A 17,891-nucleotide genomic window follows, 5' to 3' on the forward strand; every position below is an offset into this window, starting at 1 on the left:
GAAATAGAACAGGTGTTCCTAATAATTCTTTAGGTGAGTGTAAGTTTCTTACTGTGGAAAGCGATAGCAGAAGCACCTGCAGACTGTAAAGAGAGAACGCTGGGAAATTACCCAGACGCTGGGTATAGAGAGGACCACCCACACACTGCATACTAGTTAGCTAGCAAGTAGAGGTGAATGAGGCTAAATTGGCATACTAACTACTAAGGTTACAGCAGGCATAGTTACAGCAGAGAAACAGTAACACCCACAGCAGAAGAACGTTGAGCAGGAGTAGCCAACTTGCCCATTCTGGCTTTCACACCCATGCCAACAATACACAGGGCAATATCTTCATATTTGCAGTGTATTTCCCACCAATTCCAGTGCAGTTTATCACATGCATATTTGCAGCACTCATCGAAATGCTATCTGTGGGTATATGGCTCACACGGGCATTATCTCTATTTCACAGACTACCTGTAATGTAACCATTCACAGTATACAGCTTATAAATGGCAGTAGTACTCAGTTCAAGCCACAGTGGTGCATACATTGCCCAGTACCTCCTTTGTGTCCCATATTGGCATAAGGCACATCATTAGCACAGGTATAATACATGACACACTTAGGCCTCTTTCACACGGGCGTTGCGGAAAAATGTCCGGGTGCGTTGCGGGAACACCCGCGATTTTTCCGCGCGAGTGCAAAACCTTGTAATGCGTTTTGCACTCGCGTGAGAAAAATCGCGCGTGTTTGGTACCCAAACCCGAACTTCTTCACAGAAGTTCGGGCTTGGGATCGGTGTTCTGTAAATAGTATTATTTTCCCTTATAACATGGTTATAAGGGAAAATAATAGCATTCTGAATACAGAATGCTAAGTAAAACAGGTCTGGAGGGGGTTAAAAAAAATAAAAAATCATTTAACTCACCGTAATCCACTTGCTCGCGATGCCGGGCATCTCCGTCTGACTCTTTTACTGTCTAGGACCTGTGGAGAGCATTAACTATAGTTTAAGGACCTGGGATGACGTCACTCTGGTCATCACATGGTACGTCACATGATCTTTTACCATGGTGAATCACCATGGTAAAAGATCATGTGACGTACCATGTGATGACCGGAGTGACGTCATCCCAGGTCCTTAAACTATAGTTAATGCTCTCCACAGGTCCTAGACAGTAAAAGAGTCAGACGGAGATGCCCGGCATCGCGAGCAAGTGGATTACGGTGAGTTAAATGATTTTTTATTTTTTTTAACCCCCTCCAGACCTGTTTTACTTAGCATTCTGTATTCAGAATGCTATTATTTTCCCTTATAACCATGTTATAAGGGAAAATATTAAGGTTCGGGTCTCCATCCCGATCGTCTCCTAGCAACCGTGTGTGAAAATCGCACCGCATCCGCACTTGCTTGCAGATGCTTGCGATTTTCACGCAACCCCATTCATTTCTATGGGGCCTGCGTTACGTGAAAAACGCACAAAGAGGAGCATGCTGCGATTTTCACGCAACGCAAAAGTGATGCGTGAAAATCACCGCTCGTGTGCACAGCCCCATAGAAATGAATGGGTCAGTATTCAGTGCGGGTGCAATGCGTTCACCTCCCGCATCGCATCAGCGCGGAATACTCGCTCGTGTGAAAGGGGCCTTAAAGAGGACGTTTCATGGGTCCGAACATTGTAAGATAACTATCTGGACATGTAGAGCAGCGCCCAGGGATCTCACTCCACTTACTATTATCCCTAGGTGCCGCTCCGCTTGCCCGCTGTGGCCCCGTTACCTTCTTCCGTGCTGTATGGTAATTGCTACTATCAGTAAACCAGGGAGGAGTCTGCCCTGTTTCTCCCTGGGCGTTCCTTCTCACTGGCTGTAGCGCTGTCCAATCGCAGTGCAGAACTCACAGCCAGGGAGAAGGAACGTACAGGTAGAAACAAGTCATTAATTATGTGGGTACAAGGGTAAGACAAAAAACAGGTCTCAAGTAAAACATATAGAAACGTTTTTCTTTCCTATTTTGTTTCTATCACCATTGTTATAGTGGTTGTTTAGATTTTTTTCTTTTTTGCGGATCCGTCATGGATCTGCATAAATGCTTCCGTTACAATAATACAACCGCATGCATCCATCATGAACGGATCCGGTTGTATTATGTCTACTATAGCCATGACGGATCTGTCTTGAACACCATTGAAAGTCAGTGGGGGACGGATCCGTTTTCTATTGTGCCAGATTGTGTCAGAGAAAACGGATCCGTCCCCATTGACTTACATTGTGTGCCAGGACGGATCCGTTTGGCTCCGCTTCGTCGGGCGGACAGCAAAACCCTGCAGGCAGCGTTTTGGTGTCCGCCTCCAGAGCAGAACGGAGACTGAACGGAGGCAAACTGATGCATTCTGAGCGGATCCTTTTCCATTCAGAATGCATTAGGGCAAAACTGATCCGTTTTGGACCGATTGTGGGAGCCCTGAACGGATCTCACAAACGGAAAGCCAAAACGCCAGTGTGAAAGTAGCGTTACTTAAAAGGGTTGTACACAGTTGGTTGTTTCGATGACAACAAATAACTGACCTTTATCCTGAATAAGTACAACCCTTTATTCCCTTACAGGAATATTACAAGAGCACAGCTGTTATATTCCCAGGGATTGTACATACGGTATATACTTGACTTAAATTTGATACTGGTGAATAATACAAGAATGTGTGTGGTCACCAGAGGCCTTTTGATGAAATGACATTCACAGCTGTTTCAAGAAAACCGGAAATGTTGTGAGAATTAGGATTTTTTTGTATGTATAGTATATATTTATATATTTCAATAAAGTTGTGGACTACTTTATTTATTTAGTGTATGAGGGTCTGCTATGTGTAATAAAATAGATAGAATGGATGATATATTATTGTGCGCTAATAGGATTGTTATGCAAAATAGGGATACATGACCATTGTTCACCTCTAGCATTATGTGGACTTGTTCAGGTACATACAGCGAGTCGCCTGTGTCTTCTCCCTAGCAGACTGCAGCCTGCACATGGTGAGCTGCCCACATCTTTTGTGGCCCCATTAAAATGAATGGGTCCACATCCTATCCACAAACTTTCAGAATGGATGCGGAAAGAAAAATCTGGTTGTGTGAATGGGCCCTTAAAGCCTACCTGAGTTTTCAAAAAGAAAGTTTGTATAATGGCTGTACTTCATTGTGGAATCATAACTGTGAAGAAGCAGGTCTTTTTTGGGCTTCCTTAATGTCTTCCTCAGCCATATTATTCTGTTTCAGCTGAACAGTTAGGCCCCTTTCACACGGGCGAGTATTCCGCGTGAGTTGAACGCACTGAATCCGCACTGAATCCTGACCCATTCATTTCTATGGGGCTGTTCACATGAGCGGTGATTTTCACGCATCACTTGTGCGTTGCGTGAAAATCGCAGCATGCTCCTCTTTGTGCGTTTTTCACGTAACGCAGGCCCCATAGAAATGAATGGGGTTGCGTGAAAATCGCAAGCAAGTGCGGATGCGGTGCGATTTTCACGCACGGTTGCTAGGAGACGATCGGGATGGAGACCCGATCATTATTATTTCCCCTTATAGCATGGTTATAAGGGAAAATAATAGCATTCTGAATACAGAATGCATAGTACAATAGCGCAGGAGGGGTTAAAAAAACAACAACAAATAATTAAACTCACCTTAATCCACTTGATCGCGCAGCCCGGCTTCTTTTCTGTCTTCTTTTTTGCTCTGTGCAGGAACAGGACAAGTGGTGACGTCACTCCGGTCATCACATGATCCATCACCATGGTAAAAGATCATGTGACGGACCATGTGATGATGTCACCACAGGTCCTGTGTCACGGGTGTATGTGAGCAACGATAGTAATTCACAGTACAGAGCAACTGACTGGACCCAGAACTAGGGAGGATAAAGGGTGACCCCTGTCCGACCCTCAACGCTTTCCCTATTCTGCTAAAGCACATGCCCGGATCCAAAAGGCGGAACGAGGCATGCCCACGTGCCTAAGACTAATGACCACTGTAACCCCTACAATAGTGGAAGGGGCACGGCCACCAGTGCCCTACTCAGTATATGGAGGGAACCGTGGCCACCTCAGATCCAGTCAGAAAACAAACAGGAATACAACAATGTCTGCAGACTTAGCTGAAGGTGTTGTAGCCGCAGAGAAGACGGATCCAAGGACAGGCTGGCAAAATCCGGAGTGCTAGCTGCAGCAGAACACAGGTCCAGTGGACTGATAGCTACAAGTGAAGAAACCAAAGCAAGAGCCACAACTGAAGTGAGAACTATAATCCACATCCTATCATAGGAGGAGGGGTGATATAAAGAGAGGGAAATCAAACACATGAAGGACAGCTGTGGTGAAAGAAACCAGAAGTAAACAGAGTAGTGAGAACGCCTCCCAGCTCTAGTAGTGACATCATCACAGGGGTGGAGAAACAGAGCTGTGAGAACGTCCCAAAGCTCTGGTAGTGACATCCTGTTCCTGCACAAAGCAAAAAAGAAGAGAGAAGAGAAGCCGGGCTGCGCGAACAAGTGGATTAAGGTGAGTTCAATTATTTAAAAAAAAAAATTTAACCCCTCCAGCGCTATTGTACTATGCATTCTGTATTCAGAATGCTATTATTTTCCCTTATAACCACGTTATAAGGGAAATAATACAATCTACAGAACACCGATCCCAAACCCGAACTTCTGTGAAGAATTTCGGGTACCAAAATTTCGCGTGTGCAAAACGCATTACAATGTTTTGCACTCGCGCAGAAAAATTGCGCATGTTCCCGCAACGCCCGTGTGAAAGGGGACTTAGATGCAGGGGGCTTCTCCCTTCTATGGAATCTGCCAGTACTGTATGCAGAGACCCCACCTTCTCTTACTTCCCACAATATTTGATTTCTTCTAGGGAGTTCAAAAAGCTGATAGAGGAGGGATCAGATTTACAGACACAGACGTTTCTCTCTCCTTCAGAAGCTGTGTAAAGGCAGTGCTTCTATCATGCTCAGGAGCTCAGCGAGCTCTGACATGCCCCCATTTCCTGTGAACAGTCTCTGTTACTAGAGACAAATCTAGCCTAACAACAGGCAGTGGACCGCAAAGGACGTGGGAGTGAGATCAGTGGCGTCTCTAGCTTTCAAATTTTAGGGGGGCACACTGGGGGCCAGGACAAAAGTAGGGGGGGCAGCTATAACAATGATACATTTACACAAGTACGCTTAGAAATGCTGCGATACTTTACCCAATACCTAAAACCGCAACAGGGAAGAAAAGTCCAGCTGTCTGTGGATGACACTTTTATAGAGAGGGGGATCTGTGGATGACACTGCTATGGGGGGGATCTGTGGATGCCACATACCGTATATAGCATCTTATGCTATATGTGTCATCCACAGATCCACCCCATGACAGTGTCATCCCCATTTCCCCCTCCATAACAGTGTCATCCACAGATCTCCCTCCCTATAACAGTGTCATCCACAGATCTCCCTCCCTATAACAGTGTCATCCACAGATCTCCCTCCCTATAACAGTGTCATCCACAGATCTCCCTCCCTATAACAGTGTCATCCACAGATCTCCCTCCCCGCCTCTCACAGGAGTGTACATATATAAAATAAACATATTTCACATGAACACTTACAGTTACTTGGCTTGGCCCTTGGGGATCTCGGACGCCACTTCAACACTTGGCCGGGGGCTCGGCGGAGCTGATGTGTTTTATCCTAATGAGAAAGACTTCATAATAAGGATTTGGAGAAGGGGCAGAGGGATAGCAGAGCAGAGAGAGGCTGGTGCTGCTACTAGGGGGTCATACCATGGGGGAGTAATAAAAACCCACCATAATGCCCCGCAGTAGAAATAATTCTCCTTATAATGTGCAAAACATACCCCCTTATGCCCCCAGTTGAGCTAATGTCCCCCATAATGTGCCAGTATAAAATACCCCTATATAGTGCCCCAGTAAATGCCTCCATAGTGCTCCTCTCCCCCCTTCCTGCTAGTGCCCCCCATAATGTACCAGTATAAAATGCCCCATATATCGTGCCCCAGTAGATGCCCTCAGTGTCCCCCATAATTTGCAAGTATAAAATACCTCTTCTTAGTGCCCCCCGTAGAGGACTCCATAGTACTCCTGTCTCCCCTTCTCCATAGTACCCACCATAATGTGTCCCAGTATAAAATGCTACTGTACAGAGCCCCCCATATAAAACACCCCTTCTTTGTGGCCTCAGTAGATGCCCCTATAGTGCCCACCAATAATGTGCCAGTATTAAGTCCCCCCCATTGTAATAAGCCCCCCCATTGTAATAATCCCCCCATTGTAATAATCCCCCCCCATTGTAATAATTCCCCCCATTGTAATAAGCCCCCCCCATTGTAATAAGCCCCCCCAATGTGCCAGTAACACTATTGTAAAAAAATAAAAAATAAAAAAATGATTATACTTACCTCAGTGTCAGCGATGCGATGCAGACTCTTCCTGTGTCCCGCGCTGTAAGGCTCAGGCGGCGCGATGACATCATCGCCCCGCCTGCGCCGGCCTCTGATAGGCTGCAGGCACTAGACCGGCAGCCTATCAGAGGAAGGGGAATGGACACGCCTCTCCCTCCCCTGCACCTCCGCTGGCACAGGCAGATTACTAAGGAGATGAGCGCAATGGAAGCGCTCATCTCCCTGTGCCCGGCGGCGGCGGCTCACTTGGGGGGGGCAGCATTTTAGTTGGGGGGGCACAGCATGATGTAGGGGGGGCCGTGGCCTCCTCTGGCCCCCCCTGGTGACGCCACTGAGTGAGATCACTAGTGGCCATTACTTTACAGCTTTTTTTTTATGTGGATGCAGGCAGATTTTGTAAATGAAGTGATTAAAAAATTTGCTTGTTACACCATTCTATTTTAACCCTTTAAGGCCCGGAGGTTTTTTTTTTTTGCGTTTTCGTTTCGCGCTCCCTGAGCCATAATTTTTTTATTTTTCTGTTCACATAGCCATATGAGGGTTTGTTTTTTGCAGGGCAAATTGTACTTTCCAACGCTACCATTTAATATTGCATATAATGTAGTGGGAAGCAGGAAAGAAATTCCAAATGGGGTGAAATTGCAAAAAACAAAACAAAAGCAATTCCAGCACAGTTTTACGGGTTTTTTATTTACTACGTTAGATGTGCGATAACACTGACCCAGTTACTTTTATTCTACAGTTCAGTACGAATCCAGCGATACCTTATAGGTATAGTTTTTATTGCGTTTTGATAGTGATGAAAAAATTCAAAAGTGGGAAAAAAATCAGTTTTATTTTTTTGTTGCCATATTTTGACCCCTATAACTTTTTTGTAATTATGTGTACGGAGCTGTATGGGGGCTCATTTTTTGCGAGGCGATCTGAACTTTTCATTGATACCATTCTGGCGTGTGTAGGACTTTTTGCTAACTTTTTATAAAAAAAAATTTTTCAAAATAAAGCGACCAAAAATCGGCAAATCGGGAATTTGGACGCTTTTTTCTGTTTTGCTGTTTGCCGTATGGGGAATATATTTTTATACTATGGGCGTTTTCGCACATCGCGACACCCATGATGTGTATTTTTTATAGTTCTTTTTTATTTTAGAAAAGGGGGTGATTTGAATTTTTATGGTTTTTTTTACACTTTTTTTTTACACTTTTTTTTATAGTTCCCATAGGGAACTATAACATGCAATCATTAGATTGCTATTATCATAGACTCCAATGCACTTGCATTGAAATGTATGATGATTTTACTAGTTTCCCATGGAGCCCTATTACAGGCAAAGGCTCCATAGGAAATACTATGCAGCAGCCTCCTGTCATTCACAAAGACAGGGGCTGCTGCACACAAGCTCCGGCTCCTCAGATCGCCACACGGGGGAGCCGAAACATAACCGAAAGCGCACGCTTTCGGTTTTCAGCACTCTCAGATTCGGTGGTCAGGATTGACCACGGCATCTGAGGGGTTAAATGTCCACAATCGGCATTACTGCCGGTTGCGGATATGAGCCACGGGTGTCTGCTATAAGAAGCAGACGGCCACCCACGGCTATGGCGCCCGCAGCTCTTAAGAGCGGGCGCCATCTTTAAAAACGCCGCCAGCGCAGTACATGTACGGCGCTGGGCGTTAAGGGGTTAAATAAAATTTTGTGAAATACAGTGACTCTTTAAAGGGGTTGTCTCACTTCAGAATATGTCCTTTATCATGAAGACAAGGTTAATACAAGGCATTTAATAATACCGTATTTTTCGCCATATAAGCACACCTCCACACTTTGTAAACTAACAAAGAGGGACACATTGTGCAGTGTGCCTCTAACTCTGCCCAAAACATAACTATACACCTAATCCCACCAGTCCCCTTAATGCCCCACATTAATTATTCCACCTTTATGCCCACATTGTGTCTTCACAGAATTATGCCCAGATGTGCCCCCAGTAATATGCCGAGTTATGTGCCCTCAGTAATATGCCCAGCTGTGCCCACAGTAATATGCCCACATTTTGCCCCCAGTCATATGCCCACATTGTACTCCCAGTAATATGCCCACATTGTGCCCCCCAGTAATACGCCCAGCTGTGCCCCCGGTAATATGCCCACATTTTGCCCCTCACAGAAAGTAAAAAAAAAATAATAAACACCACATACTTACCTTGTTCCCTTACGTCCTACCAGCAGCACAGATGGGGTTAACTGCCCCCTGTGGACTGGTAGGACCGGCGGAATTTTTAATGAGCCCAACAACCAATAACAAAAGTTCCCACTCCTTCAAAAGGAGGGAACTACCCCCCAGCCACCGTGTTTTTTTCTGTCCTTTGGACAGGTGGACTGGCGAGATAGGGGATATGGCATTTGTCTTCCCCTTATATTTTCCAGTATCTTCAGGGCTTTGCTATTTGCCCTTCTTTTCTTGTGTCCCTTCCTCCCCCTCTAACCTTGATCTTTTCCTCAGGTTTTTCGGTCCTTTCCTCATGCTGTTCAGGGCTGTGCGATTCTGGTGGCGTCGCTTCCGAGACTCGCGCCGGGGTCTCCCCTGGATGACGTCACCAGTGACTTCACTGCTCTGCGGCTCCCCCTCGCCGGCAGCTATCGGGGGGAGGGAGGAAGTCAATGACCCGTTTGAGGGTACAGTCTGTGTTTTTCTGCAGGGAGATTATTAATTCCCTGATCTTTGGGGGGAATATCTTCCCCAAGTAAAAAAAAAAAGAGGAAAGGAAAGAGAGACAGAAAGTAGGAGGGTATTGGGCGGCGACATCAATTTTGATTAATTGGCTGCAATGGTTCTGCCTTTGGGCGGTCCCTCACACCTCCTTATAAGCCCTCAGTTACCTTCACTCAGTCTCTGGTTGTGCAGCTTTTTTAGCAAGCCTCCAGAGTCCTATTGCGCTGAGAGAGATTTTCTCTATCATTTCTTGTGATATTGAGACAAACTTCGTTTCTGTTGGTGGGCTTATTCTCAAAGTATTTTTTTCTTCTTATTGCTCAAGATTGCGCAAACATTTTGGCCTGCTTCGACTGCAATACCCCCTTAGACGATGACTGCCAGTACTCAAGATGTGACAGCTGCCGTTCCCGTACCACTACTGAACCCACGATGCAGGAAATGTATCAGTGGGCTAGATGCTATGTGGATGATTCTATCAAGGGGGTGGTTAAGCTTTTGAATGAGTGGTTGCCGGGACCCTCCCAGACTCCTATGGAGGTCACCGCACCAAGCGAGAGACCCGCTGTTCTTTCGGTGGGCTCATCTTCCTCGGACGAGGAAGAGTTAACCTCATGTTTTTTTCCGCCAGAAAAAACTCAAGAGCTTCTGAAATCCATCTGGTCGGGGGACCAGGATGTTGACGTTGGTCGGGCACAGCGTGTCTTCAAAGCGGATGAGACCCTCCGTTCAGTCATGCGTACTGAATGGAAGAAACCAAAGAAAGGACCAGTCCTGACTCGCAAATTTAAAATGATGTTTCCAATGGCGAAACCCTTGATGGAATCGTGGGGTTCCATTCCTAGGGTTGACATGGCCATAGCCAAGTTGTTTAGACGCACTCTGGTGCCTGCAGATGATGGGTCGAGTCTGCAAGACCCTCTTGATAGGAGGGCGGAGTGCACTTTAAGAAGAGGCTATTCAGCTGCTGCAGCTTCAGCTTCTACTGCTATAGCAGCATCTGAGGTGTCGTCCTTCCTGAGGAGTAAACTAAATCAAATTCAGACCGACGTGGACCAGAGTGTGTCCCGTGATGACATCCTGGCTGCCTTCAAAACGGTGAATCTGGCCATGGACTTTCTATGCGATACTTCGCAGGTGCAGCTAAAGCTAGCAGCCAAGACCATGGGCCTAGTCTCTGCGGCCCGTAGACCTTTATGGCTGAAACCATGGAAGGCAAATAATGCCTCAAAATACAATTTATGTGGGCTTCCGTTCGAGCCCGATCGACTTTTCGGGTCCGAGCTGGATAAGATCATGGAGGGCCTCTCTGACAAGAAGGGCAAGAGTCTTCCTCAACAGCCCTTTCGAGGACGCCCCAGTCAGCATCGGGGGAGCAGACAGGGCCAACAGGCTACTTCCCGTAGAAACTGGGGGGGGGGGCAGCGAAGACTTTCGAGGCGCCCCCGCAGACCCACTAAGGAGGTTAATCCCTCCTGACTGCGAGCCTCCCACAGAGGCTCTTGGTTTCCCCCTGCTGTCCCCACCATTACGCCTCTGGCTTTCCCCGTACCCTCTCCCCAGATCACCATGGGGGGACGCCTTGCCCATTTCAAAGAGATTTGGTCCCAGGAGATTGCAGACCCCTGGGTTCTAAGCATCATCTCCTCCGGGTACCTTATAGATCTCGCCTCTCTCCCCCAAGAAAGATTCCTCATCAATCGGGGCTTTCAGCCTGCCAAACAAAGGATTCTAGAATCCTACATCCAGGACTATATTTCAAAGGGGGCTCTAGAGGAGGTTGCGGCAGGGGAGCAGGGCCTAGGGATCTATTCTCCAGTATTTCTGGTTCCCAAAAAGACAGGCGATCTCCGGATGATAAATCGATTTGAGATATCTCAATCGATTCATAAAAAGGCCAAGGTTTCGTATGGAAACCATAAGGTCAGTCAGCCACATTCTCAAACTCGGAGATGTGATGGCCACTCTGGATCTCAAGGATGCTTACCTCCATATTCCGATCCATCCCGCGTCTCGGAAATATCTCAGGATCGCGGTCCAGATTTCCGGGGTTCTCAGGCATTTTCAGTTTGCAGCTCTCCCCTTTGGAATCTCATGCGCCCCCCTTATCTTCACCAAGGTGGTGGTAGCGGTGGTGGCAGCTCTGAGACTTCAAGGACTGACCATTGTCCCTTACCTGGACGACTGGCTCCTTTTGGCGGCCACCGTTCCAGTTCTCACCCACCATCTTCATCTGGCAATTTCCTTTTTGCTCCGCCTAGGGTGGATCATCAACTGGCAGAAATCGAATGTGAGCCCTTCGACTTCAATACAATATCTAGGTTTCATAGTCGACTCTGTGGAGATGTCTCTTAAGTTGACACCGGAGAGGAAGTCCCGGGTACAAGACCTGGCAAGGTTCTTATCGGTACCACGACGAGTATCCATTCGGACTCTCATGAAGATGTTGGCGCTCATGTCAGCGGCTGCAGATGCAGTCCCTTGGGCATTATGCCACCTCCGCCCTCTTCAAACAGAAGTTTTGAACAGGTGGGACGGCAGCCCTACGGGGCTAGATTCCCTATACTCTCTTTCCTCCCAAACTCGAAATTCCCTGAGATGGTGGTTCCATCTCCCTGCAGGGAAGTCTATGACCCAACCAGCTTGGCTCATAATGACTACAGACACGTCCCTAGTAGGCTGGGGCGCTCATCTAGACGGTTCCACAGTTCGGGGAACTTGGTCTCTTATGGAGCAGCGTCTGTCCTCCAATCTCCGAGAGATGCGAGCTATCCGGCTCTCTATACAGGGAGGGCAACCCCCTGGCGACAGATGCTCTGTCGATACCGTGGAGGTTCAGGCTGGCTTACATCTTCCCTCCCTTTTCCAGGATACCGAGGGTATTGATGAAGATTCGTCAGGATAAGGCCTCGGTAATAGCCATCATTCCGTTCTGGCCCAAGAGATCCTGGTTTAGCCAGCTCATTCAGAGTCGGGGACAATACTGGAGACTCCCCCCGGAGCAGACCCTGGTGTCGTGGGACACACATCTCTGCCCAGATCTGCACAGATTCAACCTGACAGCCTGATCAGTCCCTTCCCAGAGTAGAAGGGCTCTCTGAAGCGGTCCTGAGAACGTTATCACATTCAAGAGCGGAATCCACTAAGAAGGCCTACTCCAGAGTGATGAGAATCTTCACCTCTTGGTGTGATTCTAACCAGGTGGCGTCTGCAGATCCGCCCCTTTCCGCCATATTACAGTTCCTTTAGGATGGACTAGACAAGGGCCTTGCTCCGGCCACTTTGAAGGTACAAGTTTTTGCCATCTCGGCCTGTTTAAACAGGCCATATTCTCGGGACCCGCTCATCAAACGCTTCCTTAAAGGAGCCGAGAGATTGAAGCCTACAATACTGAGACCCATTCCTCAGTGGGATCTTTCAGTAGTGCTCAATGGGTTAGCATCTCCCCCCTTTGAGCCATTGGAGGAGGTCGGGTTCAAGTTTGTCACCTTAAAAACAGTCTTTCTGCTAGCTGTGACTTCAGCTAAGAGGGTTTCGGAGTTACAAGCCTTTTCGGCTCTGCATCCATATATAACCTTTTTGCAGGACCGGGTTCTCCTAAAATTCTTACCCTACTTCAGACCTAAGGTGTCATCTTTTCAGAATGTCAATCAGATAATTTCTTTACCAGTTTTATTTTCTTCCGCCTCCTCCGATGTTCCTGTCAGACATCCTCTGGACATTTCGAGATGCCTCCAGACCTATGTGGATAGGTCCAGGGAGTTCAGGATAGATGAGAATCTCTTCATCCTGTTTGCCGGTAAATCTAAAGGCCGTAAAGCGTCTAAGGTTTCCATTAGTCGCTGGATCAGGGAAGCCATTAGGGAGTCTTTTCTGTCTCAATCTCTGGACCCTCCAGAGTTCGTTAAGGCCCATTCTACTAGGGCCGTTTCAACCTCAGTGGCAGAAAGAAATCAACTTCCCTTAGAGCTAATCTGCAAATCGGCTTCCTGGAGCTCCGAATCAACCTTTATCTCGCACTACAGAGTCGGTGCTAAGTTTGCGGAGTTTTCGGCCTTTGGGCAGACTATTCTTGATTCTGCCAGGCAGGAAGGCCCTCCCTAGGGGTTCTTCTTGTTATCTCCCCATCTGTGCTGCTGGTAGGACGTAAGGGAATCGTTAATTTCTAACGATAATTTGTTTTCCCTTAGTCTTAACAGCAGCACACAAATTTCCCACCCTAAGTACGTATGCTTGCTGAAAACACGGTAGCTGGGGGGCAGTTCCCTCCTTTTGAGGGAGTGGTAACTTTTGTTATTGGTTCTTGGGCTCATTAAAAATTCCGCCGGTCCTACCAGGCCACAGGGGGCAGTTAACCCCATCTGTGCTGCTGTTAGGACTAAGGGAAAACAAATTATCGTTAGAAATTAACGATTCCTAGCAGCAGCAGGACATCGTCTGCTCTAGCCTGTGAAGGAGGCGGAGCCGAGGCTGACTGCCGGCCAGCCCCGCTTCCCCACAGACTAGAGGTGTGGAGAGCCTGCAGGGGGGGGAGGGAATGATGAAGCATGGAGTCTATGCCGGCAACGGCTCTCTGCTTCATCATAATACAGGCAACTGTCTCTGCTTCCTATGGACGCAGAGACAGCTGCCAGAAAGCGGGACATAGCTCTTCTGTACTGGGACAGCCACTGTAATCCGGGACTGTCCCACCGGATCCGGGATGGTTGGGAGGTATGCTATAAGACATACAGTACTCCCCCCCCCCCCCCCCCCAAAGTGGGGGGTAAATATCAGTGCGTTTTATGGGGTGAAAACTAATAAGAGCTTCCATTATGGAAGTGCTCATTAGTACAGGAGGATCGGGAAGTGGTGAATGCAGCGCTACCTGGGCTCTGTACTCGCTGCTTCCTGATCTCCTGCAGAAGCTAACTTCATGGAGAAGCCACTGCACGGTGTCAGTGTCTAAGGTTTGTTGTCCTGATCAAATATGGCAGCGAGAGGTGTAGTGAGAGCAGCGCACATGCACTGTGATGGGTGCCTCCAGCTGTCAGTGCAGACAGCTAGTGATGTGACCCGAGAAAGTGAACTCTCCACAAAGTGACTACTGGAGACACGAACGAAGTGGCCGGTCATTATCAGTGGTAAGAGGGGGACAGCTACTGGGCTAGACTGCGTGCAGTGGATTAGAGATTCCTGAAAAACTAGAAGTCTCAGCAGTTTTCACATTCACAGCCTGTAAACTGGTAGCCAACAGCATATTGCAATGGTCACTCACAGCCTGTTTCTCTTGTGAGACTACAACTCCAAGTAAGCCATGCTGAGAGTTGTAGTCTTACACAGAGTCAGTGGCTTGTCTGTATTAGGGGGATGAGGATGTTGGTGGCCCTGGGCGGTGTTTTTATTTTCTGATTGTAGTTTTTTAAATTCAATTTCCTGAACATGATTATGGGGGCGGCCATCTTGCCTGAGTTGTTCTCAACAGCATTTAGAAAGTATTAAGAAAATTGCTTTACGGCAGCCCCATGGGCCATAGACACAATGGTCAGGAGGGGACTTCATTGACTTCTATGGGAGAGGTTTCAAGGCATGCTCTGCAGAGGTCATTGTACAAGGAAAGAATAGATAAGCTCTGACAATCACCTATTGTGGATCCTGTCTTTTACCATGGTGATGGACCATGTGATGACCGGAGTGACATCACCACAGGTCCTGTTCCTGCACACAGCAAAGAAAGAAGACAGAAGAGATGCCGGCTGCGCGATCAAGTGGATTAAGGTGAGTTAAATTATTATTATTTTTTTAACCCCTCCAGCGCTATTTTACTATGCATTCTGTATTCAGAATGCTATTATTTTCCCTTATAACTATGTTATAAGGGAAAATAATACAAATCTACAGAACACCGATCCCAAGCCCGAACTTCTGTGAAGAAGTTCGGGTTTGGGTACCAAACATGCACGATTTTTCTCACGCGAGTGCAAAACGCATTACAATGTTTTGCACTCGCGCTGAAAAATCGCGCATTTTCCCGCAACGCCCGTGTGAAAGAGGCCTAATAGAGGGGTCAGTCTTCTGAGAGTTCTGTGCCCTCTGGAGGGAGATGTAAGAAATACAGGTTTTAGAAATAATATACGCCTTATATTGCGTTATATTTTATATCTTATGAGGTATTTTATTTGTGTGAATCAGAGAATGAGACGCTGGCATGTGGGTGTATGTCTGAATAATATACACTTCATTAGTATTTATCTAGCTCTTTTGTTTTACTCAGATTCTCACAATAAAGGTCTTTGAGTATCCTGTATCTCTTACATATGCCGATAGAGAGTGAACAAAAGGCACATGAGATGTGCAAATAAGGGCAAACATAAAATGCTAAAATAACTGGTTGACCAAGATTCTGTTTTCTCATATTGTATGGGGGGGGGCAGGCACACGAACGTGCTGTGTTTTGCGGTCCGCATAACATGGATGCTGCCCGTGTGTTTTCCGCAGTTTGCGGAACAGGCGGGCCCATTATAGAAATGCCTATTTTTGTCCGCAAAACAGACAAGAATAGAACATAATTCATAATTTTGGCGCCGCGATGGAACGGAGCAACTGAAGCAAGCAGCACACCTTTTGCAGCCCCATTGAAGTGAATGAATCTGCATCCGAGCCGGAAAAATATGAGGCTCGGATGCTGAACCAAACCACATTTGTTAGAATACACCCTAACAGACGTGGGGCGTTGACAAAGAGGGGGTACATAGGGGGTCATTTATTAAACAGAAATATGCCTATATCAAGCATAAATGGTCGAAATGAAACCCAGCTAGGAAGCTGTCTTACATTTAAAAGCAGTGGCGGATCCACTAAAGTTATGTAGAGGCCAGCGCCTCTATATAACTGCGGAAGATCCACCGCCAGTGCAGGGCTTGGCTTCTAAAACACCGGTCTTAATAAATGTGCCCCATAGTTTTCAGGGCTAAAAGACCCATGCATAGGTCATATAGAAGGAATCTGGAGGGGGAACCTGGGAGGAATCCTGGAGATGGAAGCTGGAGGAGCCAGAAGGGAGACAGGGACTGTAGGGGAGCACTTAAAGGCCCATGTGTGATAATTTATGTCCTGTAAGGTTTAACCGCTGAAAATGGAATAAAAAGCAATAAAAAAAAGAAAATAAAAAAAGTTATGGGTGTTGGGATGCGGCGATGCAAAAACATTTTCTATTATGCAAAAGTAAAATGTTTAAAGAATATATATATATACACATATTTTGTTTATGCCGAAAAATGAACACCACAAAATTTATAACATAAAAACTCAGTGGTGGTATTGCCATTTTTTCCATGTCCCTCCCAGAAAGAGTTAATAAAAGTTAATTAGTAAGTTGTGTGTATCCCAAAATGAAAAACATCTCCTGGTCATTAAGGCCCAAAACAGGCTGGTCACTAAAGGCTTAAGGAGTTGTATGTTGTATATGCTTATTGTGTCATCTTGGTTGTTAAAGGGAATCTGTCACCTATTTTGACCATATAAAACCGTTAACATAGCAATGTGCAATAAAGTACCTTCATTCCTGCATGTGTCCTGTTTCTTTTATTCAACTTTTCATTCAGATGAAAAAGCGATTTTTCTGATATGCAAAAGAAGTCTCCAGGTGCCCAGAGGGGCGTTATTACTCTGCCCAGTAACGCCCCCCTGCAGTGCCCAGCCCGCCCTTCTTCCAAGCCCAGCACGCCTCCTAAGAAATAAATGTACTCCTACATCCTTGCCGAACGGCGCCGCCCCCTCCACCACGTCATTTAATTTATTCACTGCACCTTCCTTGCTTCCTCATCTCTTAGCCTCCGAAATCCCGCGCAGGCGCAGTATCGCTAAGTGCCTGCGCCTGTACGATACTCCTGCTCCTGAGGGCAACAGCCTCAATAGTGTCACTGGGCATGCGCCGAGCCCAGTGACGTAATCAGAGCGCTGTTGCCCTCTGGAGAAGGAGTATCGTACAGGCACTTAGCGATACTGCGCCTGCGCAGGATTTCGGAGGCTAAGAGAGGAGGAAGCAAGGAAGGTGCAGTGAATAAATTAAATGACGTAGTGGAGGGGGCGGCGCCGTTCGTCTGTGGGAGTACATTTATTTCTTAGGAGGCGTGCTGGGCTTGGGAGAAAGGCGGGCTGGGCACTGCAGGGGGGCGTTACTGGGAACTAGAGCAGAGTAATAACGCCCCTCTGGGCACCTGGAGACTTAATTTGCATATCAGAAAAATCGCTTTTTCATCTGAATGAAAAGTTGAATAAAAGAAAGAAGACACATGCTGGAATGAAGGTACTTTATTGCACATTGCTATGATAACGGTTTTATATGGTCAAAATAGGTGACAGATTCCCTTTAAGTAATCGTAGTTTCCAAATCCCTCTGTAATTTTCCTTCCTTTCTTGTTCCATATCCAAGCGTGATGACTTCCTGCTGCAGTATACTGTCACATTGGAAAATACTGTCTACTGCAAAACAAAAATGATGCTCCCTATTGAAAGGACACAGCAGGCATAAATGTATTGAGGTGCTAAAAATTTTTTTTTTTATCTTTCCTCACGTTCCTATGTTCCTCATGTATAAAAATTATTCTGGCAAAGAGTGATAGCAACCAATCAGATGCCAGCTTTCACTTTCCAGTGCAGGTGTGAACAGGAATCACAGGATGGATGTGACTGTTTGCTAATCCAGGGACATGGCTAACTGGGTGCTGGGGTGTTACCAACAAACCACTCTGT

Source organism: Bufo bufo, chromosome 2, assembly GCF_905171765.1.
Source record: "Bufo bufo chromosome 2, aBufBuf1.1, whole genome shotgun sequence".
NCBI lineage: Eukaryota > Metazoa > Chordata > Amphibia > Anura > Bufonidae > Bufo > Bufo bufo.